The sequence below is a fragment of the Vicugna pacos genome, chromosome 29 (assembly GCF_048564905.1).
Source record: "Vicugna pacos chromosome 29, VicPac4, whole genome shotgun sequence".
Taxonomy (NCBI): Eukaryota; Metazoa; Chordata; class Mammalia; order Artiodactyla; family Camelidae; genus Vicugna; species Vicugna pacos.
In genome coordinates this window covers 17,595,566-17,614,107 of record NC_133015.1, presented here as the reverse complement: position 1 = coordinate 17,614,107, position 18,542 = coordinate 17,595,566, and the positions used below count along the sequence as shown (strand labels likewise).

The window sequence follows — 18,542 nt, the reverse complement described above, 5'->3', positions numbered from 1 at the left end:
AATTCTGAAAGCACAATTCTCTGGCTTCACAGATACAAGCTGTCTCATGCAATGCAGATAATTTTTAAATACCATATGGGGATGGTATCTAGAAAAAGTGAAGGGTATGAAAGAGGAAAGAACTAAATTCTGGTGAAAATCTACTTCTTACTGATTGTTCCTTCCCATTTCCTCCTCCACAAACACTAGAACCTGATATGGCATTGCAGGAACACAAATCTTGGGCTTTTGAGCTTTGTTCCTTATCGTTAAATCTCACTGAAAACATCGGTTACTTGTTAATCTAGGATTGGTCTGATAGCTCAGGATTTCTGAGTTCAGGCTAGGACCAGAATTAGCTATTTCTGGCATCTACAGATGGTTGGAAAAACTAATGATCTTCGCTGAGACTCTGTTCTCTTCCCTTAACACAAATTGTTGTGAATGGTCTCTTATTGTGGGTGGATTCAGGCAAAAATCATCCTGTAACTGCCTATCAGAAAACAGCGATGCTGACAAAGTCCAGAGAGTAGAGCCCAGAGTGAGTACTGTGTGTTCAGAAGGGCGGGAAACACTGAAGGCACATGGGTTTGAGATTTAGCTCTGCCATTTAACCTCCCAGGGCCTCAATTTCCTTATTTTTAATACAAGGGAATTAGACCAGAATTAAGTCACTAAATCTTCAATGTTTCTGCCCACAGTAAGATTCTATAATTCTGTGGGTCAGTTTAGAAATTAGGGGGTTGACCGTCCCAACCTCCTGCCACGGGCAGCGGCAGAAGTGCTACAGCAGGAGGGTCTCAGCTGAGCCTTCGGGAGGAGCAAGGATTCTACTCTGTGACATCACAATGTCCAGCCCAGGCTCAACCTTGGCAACTGAGGAGAAGGTAACAGGAGGTTCAGCTACTGATATATTAGAGGTGGGAGGCTACCTGATGGAGCTAGAAGGAACCAGCCAGCCATGACTCCAGTTCAGGTACGTGACATTTGCTAAGCTCAGAACAGAAACTGCCACACCTAAAGGAACAAGAGGAGAGGACCACAAGATGGGCATGTCTCCAGGCTTAGGAATAACAATATAAGCACAGAGACTATGCACCAGATACTTTAGGGTAGTACAAAGGATCCAAAAGAGCAGACCAGAAACAGGCAGTCCCACCAGAAAGAGAGCTTGGGTCGCATCCTCCTAACAGCCAGACTTACTGCCATGCTGCCAGACCACAAGGACATTCCCAAGACTCTTAGCCCCTCAGCGCCCTCTCCCCAGCCACTGGGGAAGTGCAAAGGAGGCACAGGTACCTCAGGAGGTCAGGGTAACATTACTTTCTAAAATAGTCCACATTTGTTGCCTGGTGATGTTTATTCTTTTATCTAGGTGTTTTTCTTTTAATAGCTTCTCCCTAGAACGACAAGGGAGAATAAACAAAAAATGAGTTACCTGAAAGAAGTATTTTAACAGAAGACAGTACGAAAAATGCAAACAAAAGTAATAAGAGGAAGAGAAAAAATGATTACGGTTAGCAATTGATACTGATTCTAGAGTCTGGGTTTGAAATTTCAAGGTTTAAAAGGCACAGAGCCACCCCCTATAAACAGTGAAAGAGAAGGGCCTTCTGGTTGAGAAGTTAAACAGTTCAGCTGAAACCATTTACTGCTCCTCCTCCCTAAAGAACTCACACCAGTGAAATCATCGCTGGGGATGCGGACAGCCCTGTTTTCTTTACCTGGCCTTGGGGTTTTGGCTTCTAAAGTATTTGTTTCTTCCTGGAGTCTTGAGGCCCTGAGAGGCTCTGAGTGACAGCAAACAGCTGTTCTGTTTACCAGTAGGGCGGAGCATGGGGTGGGTGCCAGGTCCTGACTCATCTGCATTGGCCTCCCTCAGCACTGCGACCCCAGGGCTGAGTACAGGGCTGCTCAGGGAGGCAGGCTGAGATTTGCCTGCAAGATCGGAGCTGATTGTCATGTTCCCCCAGTGGAAGCAGCAGTTTAGTGGTTCTGACAGGTAGATTAGTTGCCCACAGGGGACCCCAGCAGCAATAGATAAGGAAAGGGGAGAGTTGATTTCTATTCACAGAACACAATTTTAACACTCTTTGGCCTCCAACACATCAGGAATAAATATAGCTCAGCCTCAAGGCCAATACTCACTCTTTAAAACTAGTAATAACCAAAAGCATATAAATAAATACATAGGTTCAGATAAAAACAAAGTGTACTTTTGCACTGACTCTAGCACATATTTACCTTCCATCTAGAGATGCCACTATGATTTTCATAATTAGATTAAAATTTAGCCCCTGAAGTTCTTGAAAATTAAAAGCTCATTGGTCCAGTTTTTAGATTTTATTAATTTTATAATCATTGAAAACTAAGTTTAGGTTTAACCTAAAATAATATCCACAAAACACAGAATGTCCTAACTTGTCTACATTTATATTTATTGACTGTAATGTTCTCTGACCACTGTGTTAGTCACATTCCACAGAATTTCAGAGTTGGAGGGGAACTAAGAGATCATCCATTCCAATGTCCTCATTTCCAGAAGAGGAAACCAGCACAGAGATATTAAGTGTCTCAAGCCACGGACCTAGTTAGTGCTAGCTTGGGGACTAAGGCTTAAGTCTTCTCACTCTCAGCCTGGTGACCTCTTCAGTACTCCTTGCCGCTAATTCATCCTGAAGGAATTTATTGGTTCATATCTGAACTACTTTAATTTCCAAGTAAGAATATTCAAAGATGAGGAAATCTCATTTTATCACCTTGGCGTGGTTATTGGTAAATTCAGGTACTCTAGGTAGGTGACACTATTCAGCAAAGCTCTTTTATTCTTCATAGCACCAAACAAAACAAGCTTTTTGTTGATAAGGCACCCAAGATCCCATCCAAAAGGCAGAGACTACAATGAAAATAAATATAGGGAAACTGACAGGCTACTCTGCCTTCAGGCCTGACTAGTAGTCTACTGAAAAAAAAAAAAGACATTTTTACAATTAATGAGTTTTTGCTTTATAATAAATATACAGACTTCCTGCGGCATCTTCTAGTTTAGGTAGGTCACTTTGTTTATGTGTACATGCGTGCTCTCTGTGATATGCACATGTGTACTCTGTAAATGCGTGTGTGAGTAAACACTTCATCCGGCAGGGGAGCAGCTTTACATCATCTGTGGCAACTGACAGATCTTTACCACCTAATATGTCTCCTCTATGAGCCTTTCTCGACTTAAACCATGAATTAACATCTTATCTGGAATTATCCTGATAATTTAGGAGCAGCCTTAGATTTGCCCAGGGTTTGTTTAATGTAGAGCTATGTATGCCTTACATGTATTATCTGTACGTTTGAGCCCAGGCACTCCTTAGATACAGAGACACAGGGCTTTTCCCCACTGAATTCATTACAGATGTATTAATATCAGCCTAAAGTCCCAAAATCTGAAAGAAAATGAAATGAAGAATTGTTGAATACAAGCACAGACATCATTTGCACGGTCATCAGCTCCAAAGGACTGATGAATATTTTCTAGGTCATTAGATTGTTTTTTAATCCACAGACATGTGTATATCTTGTAAGGGTCTCCCATATGTTTTTGGTTTTCCAAACAGATTGTATTTAATAAGAGAATTATGAAATGATTACCGACAGGAAAGAACATTCCATCATGGCATAGGATTTAAACGGGGTTGTGGTAATATCTTTCAATTTCCATGTTTTCAAAAGTTGTGTAATGTATTGAGCAATGTTGCACATACTACCACATAAAACTGCAGGAGAAAGCTGACTGTGAAAAATGGAGGGACAGAAGGAGCTTTAGTTTCAGATTCTTCACCATGGGTTTTGAATTCTCAGATCTCTCCAGTAAACTGAAACACAGGTATGCCAAGTGAACTTTTGAAATGCTTTCCACCCGACAAGATGCATCCTGACAAGCCTACTGACAGCTGGGAGGGAAAAAAGTAAACGTTGCCTCACCAGAGAAACTGAGACATTTGATCCTCTCTCTGGCTGCCACCACCTGGGGTGCCTTGGCCAAGAGCCACATCTGGATCTCTGACACATGCGGAACATGCCCCTTCATCTCAGCCCAGCCCCCATGCCCACTCTCCTAAGAATTGTGCAAGGAGGCCTCTGTAACCCGAGGCCTGTGAAGTCTGGAAAGGAATGTGACCCAGAGCCAACAGGCGTTGCTGCCACCAGGGCCAAGAAGGAGCTCTCCTGCTGTTTACCTCGTGCTCGGGGGAGTCTCAGAAGAGGAAAGGTATGCCCTAAAAGGAGCCCTTGGCAGGAGTGTGAAGCAACCACTCCAGAGCTTTCCCCCTTGTCTTTGCCAACCTCCAGAGGCGTGCCTCGCCGCTCCCAAGAGAAGACTCAGATCCTCTTTTGAGCCACTTCCTTTCCCCCTTACAACTGTGCCCTGTATTGAAAGCTATGAGTCTTAGGTCCCACTCTTCCAGTGCCCCTGTGAAGGGTGTTCCTAATGGGGGTTTCCATTAAATAGTGATGTTGACGATGGAGGGCCAGGCGCTGGTGGCAGGACAGCTAGAGAGGTCACTGTGATCTGAGGCCTACTGGTACTCATCAAATGGTAACACAAAATCAGCGTTCTACCTCTCCTCTCCGCCTCCCCCACAGACATCTTCCTCCTTCATGACAGCGCACAATCTGGCCACTGGCAACACTGCAGATTATCTCACCTTTTCTGCCCAAGGAATTATGTCATGAGCTGAATCATGAATACCCTTCTTTTAATTTGTCAAACATCATGATGGCCCACACATATGGATCTCTAACTAAAAGGAAGAACTAAAAGGAAGTGAAAGACTTAATCCTCAGTCTCACCATTGGAGCACTGTTTAGAGCAACTTAGTATAATTAACTATAAATGACAAGTTCTGTATTTCAGTTTATCAATACTGCTTATAAACGAAAGGTGGTCCCAGAAAAACAAGACTTTTTAGCCAGTTGAGAAGACAACTTACTCGATAATTAGAATGCCAGTATTCTGCTCCTTTCAAGCATATTTAGAATGCAAAGTCAGCATTATTAGGAGAGGGCAAAAATACTTCTTTTATGTTAGAATACGTTCTTTGTACGTTAGGAACTGACACCATCTCACTCCTGTCACCAACATACTACCTCTTCTACTCTGTCCTTTCAAGATGGTTTTTATCCTTTTTCCTTTGTACCCCAAATGAACTCAGTCTCAGTTTCAATCCAATTTGTAGTTTTTTAAAACTTCAGATGTACCAGGCACTGTGGCAATAACAAAACGAAATGTTTGCCATAAATTGGGCTCTTTAAGAATTAAGCATTCATGTGTGCAGACAAGATATCCACCTGTGAAGAGTTTAAAAGCAAAGAAGGAAGTGCGTAACTATGTGCAACATGTTCTGTGGACTTTAAAGTGCCCCTAGGGCTCAGTGCAGGGCAGAGGCAAAGCTGTCTCTAGTTTCTAGGTTGCTCATCACAGCTGAATTAGGACTTCAGAGGAATCTTGAAGGAAGAGAAAAGGAACAGTGACTGACCAAGCTTGGGAAAAACAGTTTCTTGTGCAATTTTGGCCTCCATACAATGGGTCTTCCCCCACTCACAGACCTTCTCTCCACTCTCCCTGCGCTGTTACAGGTCCTTCTTTGCATGCAAGGTGAACAATTCACATGGCTTCCTTGGGGTGGGGAAAACAGGAGTCTTGGAAACGTGCCACACCAGGAAGGCCCTACGTGCTGTAACCTGGGTTGTGTCTGATTTCGATTATGAACATTGGCTCCTGACCTTACTATCTAAGTCAACATGTTCTAAATCTAATTCATTGTCTTCCTCCAAACCTGATCTCCTTTTGTGATTCCCATCTCAGCCAATGACCTCACCACTTTCCCAATTATCCTGGCTAGAACTGCGAGTCCTCTATGATTCCCAGATCTCTCTCCCCACATTTGGTCGTCAGGCCCAGGAGGTTGTATCTCCACAACCCTTTCAAATCCATTGCTTCCTGCCAGTTCTTCCTGCTGCTGCCCTGGGCCAGGCTCTCATCACATTTCCCTAAGATCACTCATCTCCCCAACTTCATTTCTCTGTGCTCTGTCGTTTACAACTTTCTAAAATAAATACTAGAGATTGTCATTTGTCAGTATGAAAACAGTTTGTTTCCCCTTGTTTAAAAAAGTGAGGACTAAACTCCTTACCTTGGCTTTCAAGGTCCTTCACCTTCTCTAGCCTCATTTGGTGGCTCCTCTCTCCTCTGCCTCCCATTCACCCAGTACTCCCCATCCTGCACCAGATGGATCCCTCAACTTCCCATTCTCCAGCCTGCCCGGTACTTTCTTGCCTCTAAGGTCTATCTCATGAAGGTCTCTTCTGACAGTTGAATTTCTGGAGGATTCCTCTTCAAAGGGGTGATCACTTTCTTTCTCCATTATTTGTGATCTTTTTATGACATTCTTATTTACAATCCTTTGTGCTAAAGGCATGAGCTGGCTGGGTTGGAAGACCAGGGAGAAGGGAGTATAAAAATGTTTTAAGACAGAGACTATCATGTCAAAGACTCAGAAGAAAGAGAAAACAGTGTTCAAGGAACTGACCAGTGCACAGTAGTCAGTGGAAATCAAGTTCAAGACAAGAGGTGGCACTGGAGAAAGATGCAGAGGCTGGCCTTGCTAAGGGATTGGGATTTTAGCTTAAGATCAGTGGGCCACTTTAAAGGGTTATAAACAGGGGACTGATAGGATACTATCTGCATTTTGAAAGTATGCAGTGTCTGGAGAACAGATGGAAATAGAGAAAGACTGGAGAAAGTGCTATCAATTAGGAGGCTGAGAGGGTAAACCAACAAGGTGATGAGCTTGGTCTGAGGTAGTGACAGTGGGAAGAGTGGAAGGCAGTGAACTTCAGGGAGCTTTAGAAAGGAGAATTGATTAGGCCTGGCTGATTGACTGGGCATGGATCAAACAGAGAAGGAAAAGTGGAGGAACACAGCCAGAAAAGGCCCAGAAATGATATTGCACTAGCTGTGGTATCATTTCCTGATAATGCCTCACTAAGGCGACCCTATTTTATCCTGTAGGAAACAAGAGGCAACAAGAATTTTTTGGCTTATTTAAGCCTACATTTTTGAAAGAGAAAACAGGAAGTAGTGTGGAGGATGGCCAGAAAGGGGAAGACTGGTTGCAGACAAACTAGAAAGCAACGCCATCGAGGTGGGGTGTTAAATGCTGACAGCACACAGCTGCTCAAAGCAGCGGGCCGCTCTTAGCACTGGTGAGCCTGTGCCAAACATCGTTTGTGAAAAAAGTGTTTTAATTAAAAAATTATATGTGCACATTGTAAAAACATTTTAAACAGTGTAAAATGTTATGCTATGAAAAACAGTTCTGCCTCCTACCCCAGTCCCCAGCCCTCTTCCTCCATGGAACTTTTGCAAGTTTTACATACTCTCCAGAAATGATCTACACATACACAAATGTGTCATGCACACACTCTCTGTCTGTATACACACACATAGATCCACTTTTAAAATGAGATTACTATACATATACTATACTTCTATGCCTTGCTTCCTTTAAACTGTGAAACTGTATTTTGTTATTCCATTTTTATGTCAGCTGGTGTAAATCTCCTTCATTCTTTGTGATATCTCCAGTGGATAAACTCCTACAGTTATCTCACAAGCCCCTATTGATTAATATTGAAGTAAACATGGTTTTAAAGTGCTCTTGCCTTCTTATCCTTGCCCCATCCCCAGCCCCAATGTGCTTGCTGCTTTAAAACGTTCATGGTCCCACCCTGGAGCACTTTCTTCATCCACCTTTTCACACAAGTCTCTTTTCAAATCAGAAGTAAGAGAACTCCCTCTGCAGCCGTATGAATTTAGCGCACCCTATGTTTTCTTCCACCATGGGATCATCTGTGATGGTAGTGTCAATTTGGCTTATCAGATTCATATTCCTTGAGCAAAAGATCAACCAATCTTTCCTCTACACTTATGAAACGTACTTTGAAAATCCTGTGGTTATCTGGCTACACCAAGGGTTATAAAAATCTAAAATGTCACAGCCCCATAGCCAACCAGTGACTAGTTCTTTACAAGTCAGAGTTAAGCTCAGAGTAAAAAGGGTTTTTCTTCCTTCTCAGAGATGACACTTTCAACTAGGCTGGTCAAGAGCTTCTCAGACACTTTGCTTTTAAAGGGCACTGCAATTGATACAGAACCTGGATCTCATTCATTTGTTAAAGTCACCAGGGCATCCAAGTATTCAATTAATCTTGGTGAATAGATAATCTGTGCCTGTAAGTATTATTCCTGATAGTCTTCCTACTATTGTTTTCAAAGAATTGGTGGGCATTTTACTCTCTATTGCTGTTCATAGTGTAAACTGTAATCAGACCTTGATTGTTTGTTTTATATGTCTGTGAGTCTGTTTCCGTTTTGTAGATAAGTTCATTTGTGTCCTTTTTTTAAAAAAAATTCCATATACAAGCAATATCATATGGCACATTTCTTTCTCTTTCTGACTTAACTTCTCTTAGAATGACAATCTTCAGGTCCATCAGTGTTGCTGCAAATGGCTTACTTTATTCTTTTTTACGGCTGAGTAGTATTCCTGTGTGTGTGTGTGTGTGTGTGTGTGTGTGTGTGTGTGTGTGTGTGTGTACACACCATGCTTTCTTTATCCAGTTATCTGTTGATGGATATTTGGGTTGTTTCCATGTCTTGGCTATAATAAATAGTGCTGCTGTGAACATTGGGGTGCATGTGTCTTTTCAAATTATATTTTCTTTCAGATATATGCCCAAGAGTGGGGATTGCTGGATCATATGTTAAGTCAATTTTTCGTTTTTTGAGGAATCTCCATACCGTCCTCCATAGTCCACCAATTTACATTCCCACCAGCTGTGTAGGAGGGTTCATTTTCTCCACACCCTCTCCAGCATTTACCATTTGTGGACTTTTGAATGGTGGCCATTCTGACTGGTGTGAGGTGATATCTCATCGTAAGTTTTGCTTTGCATTTCTCTAACAATAGTGATGTTGAGCATCTTTTCATGTGCTTCTTGGCCATGTGGATGTCTTCTTCAGAGAGAGGTTGTCCGTTTAGGTATTCTGCCCATTTTTTTTTTATTGGGTTGCTTGTTTTTTGATATTAAGCTGTATGAGCTGTTTGTATATTTTGGAAATTAATCCCTTGTGGTTGCATCACTTGCAAATATTTTCTCCCATTCTGTGGGCTGTCTTCATTCTGCTGATGGTATCCTTAGCTGTGTAAAAGCTTTTAAGTTTCATTAGATCTCATTAGTTTACTTTGCTTTTATTTCCATTACTCTAAGAGCTGGTGCAAAAAAAAAATATTGCTGTGACTTATGTCCAAGAGTATCTGCCTAAGTTTTCCTCTAGGAATTTATAGTATCTGATCTTACATTTAGGTCTTTAATCCATTTTGAGTTTATTTTTGCTGTGCTGTTAGAGAATGTTCTGATTTCAGTCTCTTACAGGTAGCTGTCCAGTTTTCCCAGCACCACTTGTTGAAGAGACTGTCTTTTCTCCATTGTGTATTCTTGCCTCCTTTGTCATAGATTAATTGACCGTAAGTGTGTGAGTTTATTTCTGGACTTTCTATCCTGTTCCATTGATCTATGTGTCTGTTTTTGTGCCAGTACCATACTGTTTTGATTATCGCAGCTTTGTAGTATAGTCTGAAGTCAGGGAGTGTGACTCTCCCAGCTCCATTCTCCCTTTTCAAGACTGTTTTGGCTATTTGGGGTCTTTTGATTTGCATACAAATTTTAACATTTTTTGTTCCAGCTCTGTGAAAAATGTCATTGGTAATTTGATAGAGATTGCATTCAATCTGTAATTTGCCTTGGGTACTATGGCCATTTTAACAATATTGATTTTTCCAATTCAAAGACAGTATATCTTTCCATCTGTTTATGTCGTCTTCAATTTCTTTTGTAAGTGTCTCATAGTTGTCAGAGTACAGGTCCTTTGCCTCCCTGGGTAGGCTTATTCCTAGGTAGTGTATTCTTTCTGGTGTGTTCCTCCTTGGGTTGATCCTGTGTGAAACTCTGTGCTTCTTGGACTTGAGTGACTGTTTCCTTCCCCAAATTTGAGAAATTTTCGGCCCACTATCTCCTCAAATATTTTCTCAGGTCCTTTCTCTCTCTCTTCTTTTTCTGGGACTACTATAGTGTGAATATTAGTGTGACTCATGTTGTCCCAGAGTTCTCAAACTATCTTCATTTCTTTATATTCTTTTTTTTTTTTCTGTTCTGTGGTAGAGATTTCCACTAATCTGTCTTCTAGCTCACTGATCCATTCTTCTGCCTCATTTAGTCTACTATTGGTTCCTTCCAGTCTGTTATTCATTTCAGTAATTGTATTCTTCAACTCTTGAGTATTCTTCATATTTTCTAACTCTTTGCTAAACAGTTCCCTCTCTGTATCTATACTCCTCCTGAGTTCTCTGAACATCTTCACCATCATTACTCTAAACTCTTTCTCAGATAGATTGCCTATCTCCTCATCACTTATTTCTTCTCCTGGGATTTTATCTTGTGCCTTGGCCTGGAAGATATTCCTCTGCCACTTCATATTGTCTAACTTTTCATTTGTGTTTTTAAGTAGGTTAGTTACATTTTTTGACCTTGGAGAACTGGCCCTCTGTGGGAGACGTCCTATGTGTCCCAGCAGTACACTTCTCTCTTGTCACCCAAAGGTCCAGCCAGTCTCAGGATAGAGTTTGCCCTGCATTTGCAGATTCTTTCCACAAGCTTTGGGATTGTTGTTTTCTTATTTCTGGTATCTGCCCCATGGTGGATGAAGCTGGACTAGAGGCTTATGCAGGTTTCTTGGCAGGAGGAGTCAGTGCCAGCCCACTGCTGGGTGGAACTTGGTTCTGATCCACTGGTGGGTAAGGCCATGCCTAGGGGCATGCCTAGAGGTGGCTGTGGGTTCAGAAAGACTGCTGATGGGTGAGGCTGTATTCCCACCCGTATGCTGTTTGGCCTGAGGCTTCCTAGTACTTAAGCCTACAGGCTGTTGGGTGGGGCTAGGTCTTGGTGCTAATGATACAAGCAAGATGTCAGCCTCTAGGAAAGCTTGTGTAGATGAACACTCCTCAAATGTCAGCCACCAGCTTTTATGTCCCCAGGGTGAGCCACAGACACCCTCTACTTCCCCAGCAGACCTTCTAAAACCAGCAGGCAGATCTGGCCCAGGTTCCTATGAAGTCACTGCCTCTGCCCTTGGACCTGGCACATGTGAAATTCTGTGTGCACTTCTCAAGAGAGTGAAGCCTCTGTTTCCCCCCAGTCCCATGGGGCTCCTGGAGATAAGCTCTGCTGGTCTTCAAAATCAGATGTTCTGGAGTTTCCTCCTCCCAGTGGCAGAATCCTGGGATGGGGAGCCTGACATGAAGCTCAGAACTCTCACTTCTGTGGAAGGGCCTCTGCAACTTAATTATTCTTCAGCTTGTGGGTCGCCTGCCCAGGGGATAGGGGGCCCAATTATATCACAAACATGCTCCTCCTACTGTCCCATTGAGGTTCCCTCTTTATGTTTCCAGTTGAAGAGGACTTTTTTGCTAGGTCCCAGTCTTTTTTTTCCCCAATGGTTGTTTAATAGTCAGTTGTAGTTTTGTTGCAGTTGAGAGGAGAGGTGAGCTTGAGGTGCTACTACTCTGCCAACTTGACCAGAAATTGTTAAGTGCTTGTTTTAGATGATCAAATACATCTCCTGAATAGCACATGAATAACAAGTGCCATTTAGGCCATTCCTGGCATTTCCCCATCTCTTTAACAACATAAATTCAAACAGCTTTATGTATAGATAATATTTTTTGCCAAGTTCTGAAATAACAGAAATAGCAATCATAAAAACAATCTCTTGGGATTTTTTTTTTTTGACACCTGTTCTATTAGGGTTCTCCAGAGAAACTGAACCAATAGGAAACCTATCTATCTATATATCTGTGTGTAATCTATTATAAGGAATTGGCTCATGCAATCATAGAGGCTGACAAGTCCCAAGATCTGCAGTCAGCATGCTGGAGACGCAGGGGAGCTAATAGGGTAGTTCCAGTCCAAATGCCAGCAGGCTAGATATCCAGGAAATGCCAATGCTTTAGTTAAAGTTTGAAGGCAGAAAACAAAACAAAACAAAACAAAACTGATGTCCCAGTCCAAAGCAATCTGGCAGGGGAAATTTCCTCTTCCTTGCAGGAGGGTCAGCCTTTTTATTTTATCCAGTTCTTCAACTGATTGGGTTGGGCCCACCCACTTAGGGAGGGCAATCTGTTTTACTCAGTCTACTGATTCAAATGTTAATCTCATCAAAAAACACCCTCACAGATACATCCAGAATAGTGTTTGACCAATCATCTAGGGACCTCATGGCCCAGTCAAGTTGACAAATAAAATTAACTGTCATATCTACTATGTCACAAATAGGCTCAGTAATTGTCTTTTTAATTGCCACAAGAACACATATGAAAAGTAGTCTTATTCCCATTTGTTCAATAGATGCTTATTCAGTAAATGTCTGTACATTATTATAGATGAGGAAACTGAGGTTCAGAGAGTTGAGGTAACTTGTCTAAGGCAGCACAGCTAGGAAATAACAGAACCAGGATTCTGACCCAGGTCTCAATGACTTCATCTGAACTCTTAACCTGTGTGATCACTGCCTCCAAACCTTGGTGGTGTTTTATTCCCCATGGTCCTGAGGTTCCCCTCTTGGGGCGGAATAGGCCTGAAGGCATTAGCTATTGGTCAGCGCTCAGGGCAGCAGTGGGAAGAGGGCCCACTTTAATCTTCATAGGTCTGAACATGTCTTGAACATGATTTGAGGGCAACTTGGAGCTGCTAGGAGGGCTCCACTGCCCTTTGCCTGTGAGGTCCTCCACAGAACACTAACAGCCGCTGCACTTTATTGGAAGTTTCATGCTTGTGCTTTGCCTAGATAACATCATTTAATGCTCACAATGACCTTGTGTTCTTCCCGCCACCCTACTCTGCTGTGGGAGGGGAAGGATGACAGGGTCAACATGGGCTGCCAAGGACAGGGACTGTGAGACACTCTTGTTAAACCACTGTCCTGAGAGCCACCAAGAGTGCCATCCATTGCCTTAAATGTCCCTGTGGGCCAATCCAATCCTGTCCTACCTCTCCCCCAAATCCGCCCATAAAGCCAGCTTCAAACACACATGAATCAATAATTCTGCAGGTGTGTGCCATCTGCTGATTCACCCACAGAGCAGGCCTGGGCTTCTCCTTTGTTGGTTTGCTCCTCAGTCTGACACGTTACTACTCCTGACTTTCCACTTCCGCTAGGACTTTCAGGAAATGCTCTCCAGCGGCAAACTCACTGTGAGCCCCTAAATCAATCTTGTTTAAAGGACACTCCTCTCTCCCCTCTCCCTGGAGCACTCTCTAGGTTGCTTCTGGGAGTCCCCTCTGTCATGATGACATAAGCAGTCCTTACAGTGTTGCCAGTTAGCTAGGCCACAGCAAACCTCTTGCCCTAGAGGAGGAATCTCAGGCTCAGGGGAGCATGTGTCTTACCCAAGTTCATAGTTAGGATCCAAGTCATCTGTCTCTCAGCCCAGTGCTTCTGGTCTTCCCCACAGATACCAGTTCTGATGGGGCAGGGGCAGGGCAGTCTCCCAGTCACAACCAGTGGAGGCAGGCCAAAGAGCAGCGTACCTCCAAGGCACCGTCTGAAGGGCAGACGCCACGCAGGTTGCACTATCACAAGAGAGGTCAGCACCTCTTTTGCATGTCTGCCTCCACATGCAATGATGCACAATGATGTAGGTGCAGCACACACAAAGCAAGGGATTCTTAGAGAAACTGGGATAGGCTGGACCTTTTTTTTTCATTAACAGAGCAGATTCCCTTTGGTCTGCATGCTTCAGCGGAAGGCCCTGGAAAGAGCGAAAGTTCTTATCTGTCTGGAATTGCAGAGAGTGACTCACTATGGCCCCGATTACCAATGGAAGTGGCTTTGGCTTATATCACATATTTGCATAAAATCAGCTCCACTAAGTTTGCCTGTATGCACCCAAAGGACTCTCCATGGCACCTTTGTAGGCCGACAGGCACACATTTGGGCTCCGTGGGATGATGTCTCTAGAGCAGATTCCTGGTCTGGTTCCCTCCATCTCTTTGCTGGTGTTGTTGCCAGAGCCTGTGAACCTGATGACAGGAGCTGAGGGCAAATGGGCTTGTTTCAGCCAAGGCTCTGAGAACATGATCAGATAAATTCTTACACAGTGAAGCAATCATTAGTGGGGACAATTCTCAAAAAGAGGAAAATAAAACTGCTTATTGTTTTCAAGATCATTCTACTTTTTAATTTCTTAAACATATAGGGTAGAAGAACTTTGGGTGTTTCTGAGAGCAATAGAGCCATCAAGAAGGCAGCACACTCCAGAGGTGGACAAAGAATCTGGAAGGCACCTAGAGACATGGGTGCTCTCCTGGCTGCCAAGGACGCGTAGATACCCTTGGACAAATACCCACTTCACTGCTTGACTTGGGATTCCTGAAATTGAGAAAACTGTGCTCCTACCTAAGCTCCTTTAATAACTATCTGATATTAACATGAAACTCCTCTGAGCCTCAGTTTCTTGGTTTATAAAATGGGAATAAGAACATTTTCTCTGCCTACCTGTCTCAGTTGTTGTGTAGCTCAAATGAACCTATGTGAAAATATTTTGTTAACAATAAGAGCACTCTATATTTTCCCCTGTGATGTAATACATAATGAATTTGCTGAAAGTGAGGCAGGAGTTTAGGAGGGGAATGGTGAAGAATGGTGAAAGGACTAGGGTTCCCCTGGGACACACAGAGGATACGGAGCTGGGTTGGGGACCATAGGTGTGTGGTGGCGACATATGCCTCACTGGTGCATGTACAATCGAACGTTGGCTGGGGTGGTGAAAAGAAGTAGTATGGACAAGGGAATACGGTACTTATAGTGGTGATGTCAGAGTCTAAACTGAACAGGGAAAGGGCTGAAGAAAGGGAAAAGGCTGATAGATTTGGGGAGCCAGGAAGTGTTAGTGAGATCTAAGTCCCATGAACACAGGGGAGTTAGCTGGCTAGTTAGGCAACGGTGAGTGAGGCTGGAGTTCAAGATTTGAGAGCTGGTGGACATCCAGGTATCTCAATAGGGAAGGAAGCCATGAGGGAGTGGATGCTGGCTGGGAGGACGGCATGGAAGCTGAAGGGTCCCAGGTCAGTGAGAGAACTTGGGGCAGACAGAGAGAGAGCTGAGTGCCAGGGTCTGAGAGAACATGGGTGAGTTGTCAGTCCTGGGGATGGCCATGGGGAGAACAGGACCTGTGCATGGCAGGGACATCGAAGGTTGAGGGGGCAAAGTGTCTGTAAGGGCTGGGAGGACAATGCTGATGTTGCGTCCAGGGAAAGGGAGGTCCAGAAAACAGAATGGCCCAAAGGCATGCTCATATTTAAATTCAAATATGAATCATACACAAATTGGTAATATTACACATAGATAATCAGAAGTTGTGTGGGCACCCTGGCCTCAATATGCAAGCATGTAAAACAAATTATATTGGAGAACTTCCTTTGGCTATTGACATTTAAAAATGCAACTGGCTCAACGGGCGTGCTGGAGCCAGGCAGCACCGTGGAGGAGGGCCGTGCGCTGTCAAGTCTGCTGGACTCTGCAAGCTAGGCCTTGTGTAGGGAGCTTGAAATAGGCTGGGAGCTAACAGTTAGTTACACCATGAAAATCTGCAAACGCTACATACCAGGGCTTTTTGTCCCCTGGAAATCTAGTAGTTAAACATTCCCCAGCATAGGTCTAAATATAACTTCCAACTCTGCCACACTTTACCGTCTTGTTGTGAGTTTGTGTCACTCAGAGAGGTATGTCCTAATCCCCAGTACCTGTTAATGTGACTTCACTGAAAGTAGAGTTTTTGTACATGTAATTAAGATGTAAATTAAGATGAGGTCATCCTGGAGTAGGGTGGACCCTTAAACCAATATGACTGTAGTCTTTATAAGAAGGGCGCAGAGACAGCCTGTACAGAGGAGAACAGGTGGGGAGGGGGCGCTGTGGCAATGGGGGCAGAGACTGAGGTGTGCCAAGGATCACCAGCAACACCAGGAGCTAAGAAGAAGTCACAAAATAGATGCTCCATCAGATACCAGAAGAAACCAACCTGGCCAAGGCCTTGATTTCAAACTTCTAGTCTCCAGAACTGTAAGATGATACACTCCCGTTGTTTTAAGTCACCCAGTTTGTGCTACTTTGTTCAGCATTGCCCGAAAACTGATACACCTGTCATGCTGTCAAGTTTGGGGACAAGGCAAGTGGAAGTTCCCCAATGTGAACTATGAAGGGAAGGTCCCTAATCCCTGGGCTCTGGCTCTCAGGGAACCTTCCCTCCTACCTCCTCCAGCACATACGTTCTGTGCCATCATCTAGTCCTTCTAGTTAGCTGCCTTGTGCACTGGATTACGCTTTTAAGTGTAGACGGGTTGCCTCCTCTTCTAGGTGGTAACCAGAGGTGGTAAACTCACATGCCTCACGGATCAAGGTTGCTGAGTGTGACGCCAGGGGAACCGTTTCAGACTGGAATGTGTGTCCGCCTTTAAATAAAACACTTACCCCACCCTGCTGGCCAAGGAAAACCTGACTAAGACTTGCCATTTGGGGAACTCTACAATGTGCCAAAGAGAGCAGGAACGTCTCTTGGCCTTTGCCTCCCCCAGTAGCAGCCAGCAGGCTTTGATTCACTGTTTGTGAACTTGCAGCCTGATCCCTCAGGTCTCTGTCCTGGCCCAGCCAATGAGATTATGGGTCTGAGACCTCAGAATTTCAACAATGGCTCCAGAGTCTCCCCCTTCAGACAGAAGCTTCAAAGCAGATTTTTATAAGGTTATAATTTAAGTCCCCCAACTGACTAGCTATTTGACACTATTGCAAAACTTCAGCTTCAGAAGAATGCAACAGAAGGGCGGCGTCCCCTCTAGACATGGCTTGCCCCACCCGGATGTTTCCATGAGTGTTTTTCTTGGCGATTCTCAGAATCTCAGGTGGCTGAGGGAGAGGCGTCAGGGATACCGAAAATCAAGGGTGATTTGGGGGTGAGGAATATTTCTAGTTAAAACCCCTATTTACAGTTCACTTCTTTGTGAACACCAGGGGGCGATACAGTCATATGGAATAGCTGCTCTGCCTTGTTTTTTTAATGAGAACAAATGTTGAATATTTGTTCATTTGACCATGTTGCTCAGGCCTCTAAGAAAGTTACAGAGAAGGCTTTTGAGACGACTTTCTGGAGCCTGGGACTGAGAGACCCCAGAAGGATGCTGGGCAGGCTTACAGCTTCCCTGTGGGGAAGCATTGTCACTCACCCGCCCACCCCATCCTGAGACTGTCTAGTTCTGGTCAGCTCTTTGAGGAGGACTGGACTGTGTCCCAGGTAAGAGCTAACTTGTGTAGGGGACCAGCTTGCTACTTCCAGGGCCAGTCATTTAAAACTGGTTCCATGAGTTCCATTAGTATCTGGAGGTGAGGCCTGACCCTGAGAGAATGGAGAAGACAGAGACAGAGACCCCGTGAGGAGGGTCCAGGGACACCAGAAGGTTATCACCCCGATAGCAGTGGGACTCTGGTGACAGTGGCCAGCTAACCGGTCTGTGTGTCTGTGGTCAAGAACCAGCCCCCACTGCTGGCCTCTGTGGGACAGCCCAGCGGAGTGTTCGTGGTTCTGGGGCATTATGGAACACTGTGTAGTGCAGGACTCATGGAGGAGTCTGGGAGAAGCAGCAGTAGAGCAGTTGCGGGCGCCGATGAGAAGCCTGACAGTCGTGAGGGCCCTAGGAAGGGGCAACTGGGCTCGACTTTGGAGCTCTGAGGCCTGCGAGGAGAGCCCGGGTTGGATAAGTGCCTGTCTAGGTGGGCAGCAGGGAAGAGACCAGCATCAGAGCCCATCTAATCCTGCAGGCCTAGAAACCATGCATGTGTGTGTGCAGCTGCAGAAGAATCTGCACCTGACTACATAACTCATTCAGAAAGGGGCCTGTCTAACTTCACCCACTGACAAGCAGTTCAGCTTTAGATACTCTGTTCTGGGAACCTTCCAAAGGCATTCAGCAGAAAGCAAGACTGTTCTTAGCAATGACATGTGGTCAATAGTAAAGCACTTACTACGCAAGATAGAAGAAGGCTTTGTAGACTAAAAAAGCTGTGATAATGGGTTGATTACAATTTAGTAGGCCCCAGTTGTTCATCTGAAAGAGAAAACTCTGACAAATTTAGGGGAAAATGTGTATCTACAAAAGAGGGCACAGTCACTGCCATTATCCCAATGAGTAAGTTGAAATGTACCACTAGAAAACCCACTGTGGACACTAGAAATTGGTGCAAAGCCATGACCTGTTTGGCAGGGTGGGCCCTGGAGGCAGACAAGGGACTGCCCTGCTTCCCAGGCCTGTGACTGTTGCAGGGGCTGTTTGGCCATGCACACTAATGAGAGGATTCTCTTTGTTGTTTGTAATTCTATTGCTCAATTCAGCCTTTTAAATTAAGG

At 44.2% G+C, this 18,542-nt stretch overlaps 1 protein-coding gene across 6 annotated transcripts in view; it reads left to right on the top strand.

The window, feature by feature from the left end:
• Positions 1–847: 847 nt before the first annotated feature.
• The window catches only part of DNAJC5B (DnaJ heat shock protein family (Hsp40) member C5 beta), a 72,186-nt gene continuing 54,491 nt past the window's right edge, over positions 848–18,542 (top strand). For 3 of the 6 annotated variants that reach the window (XM_072951890.1, XM_072951893.1, XM_072951894.1), the window contains exon 1: positions 849–955. The gene's annotated coding sequence lies outside the window, so the exon portion shown is untranslated. Of the gene's footprint in view, positions 956–3,828; positions 4,238–17,244; positions 17,433–18,542 lie in introns of all 6 variants that reach the window. The other 3 variants (XM_072951892.1, XM_072951891.1, XM_006204691.3) reach the window with 3 other exon arrangements.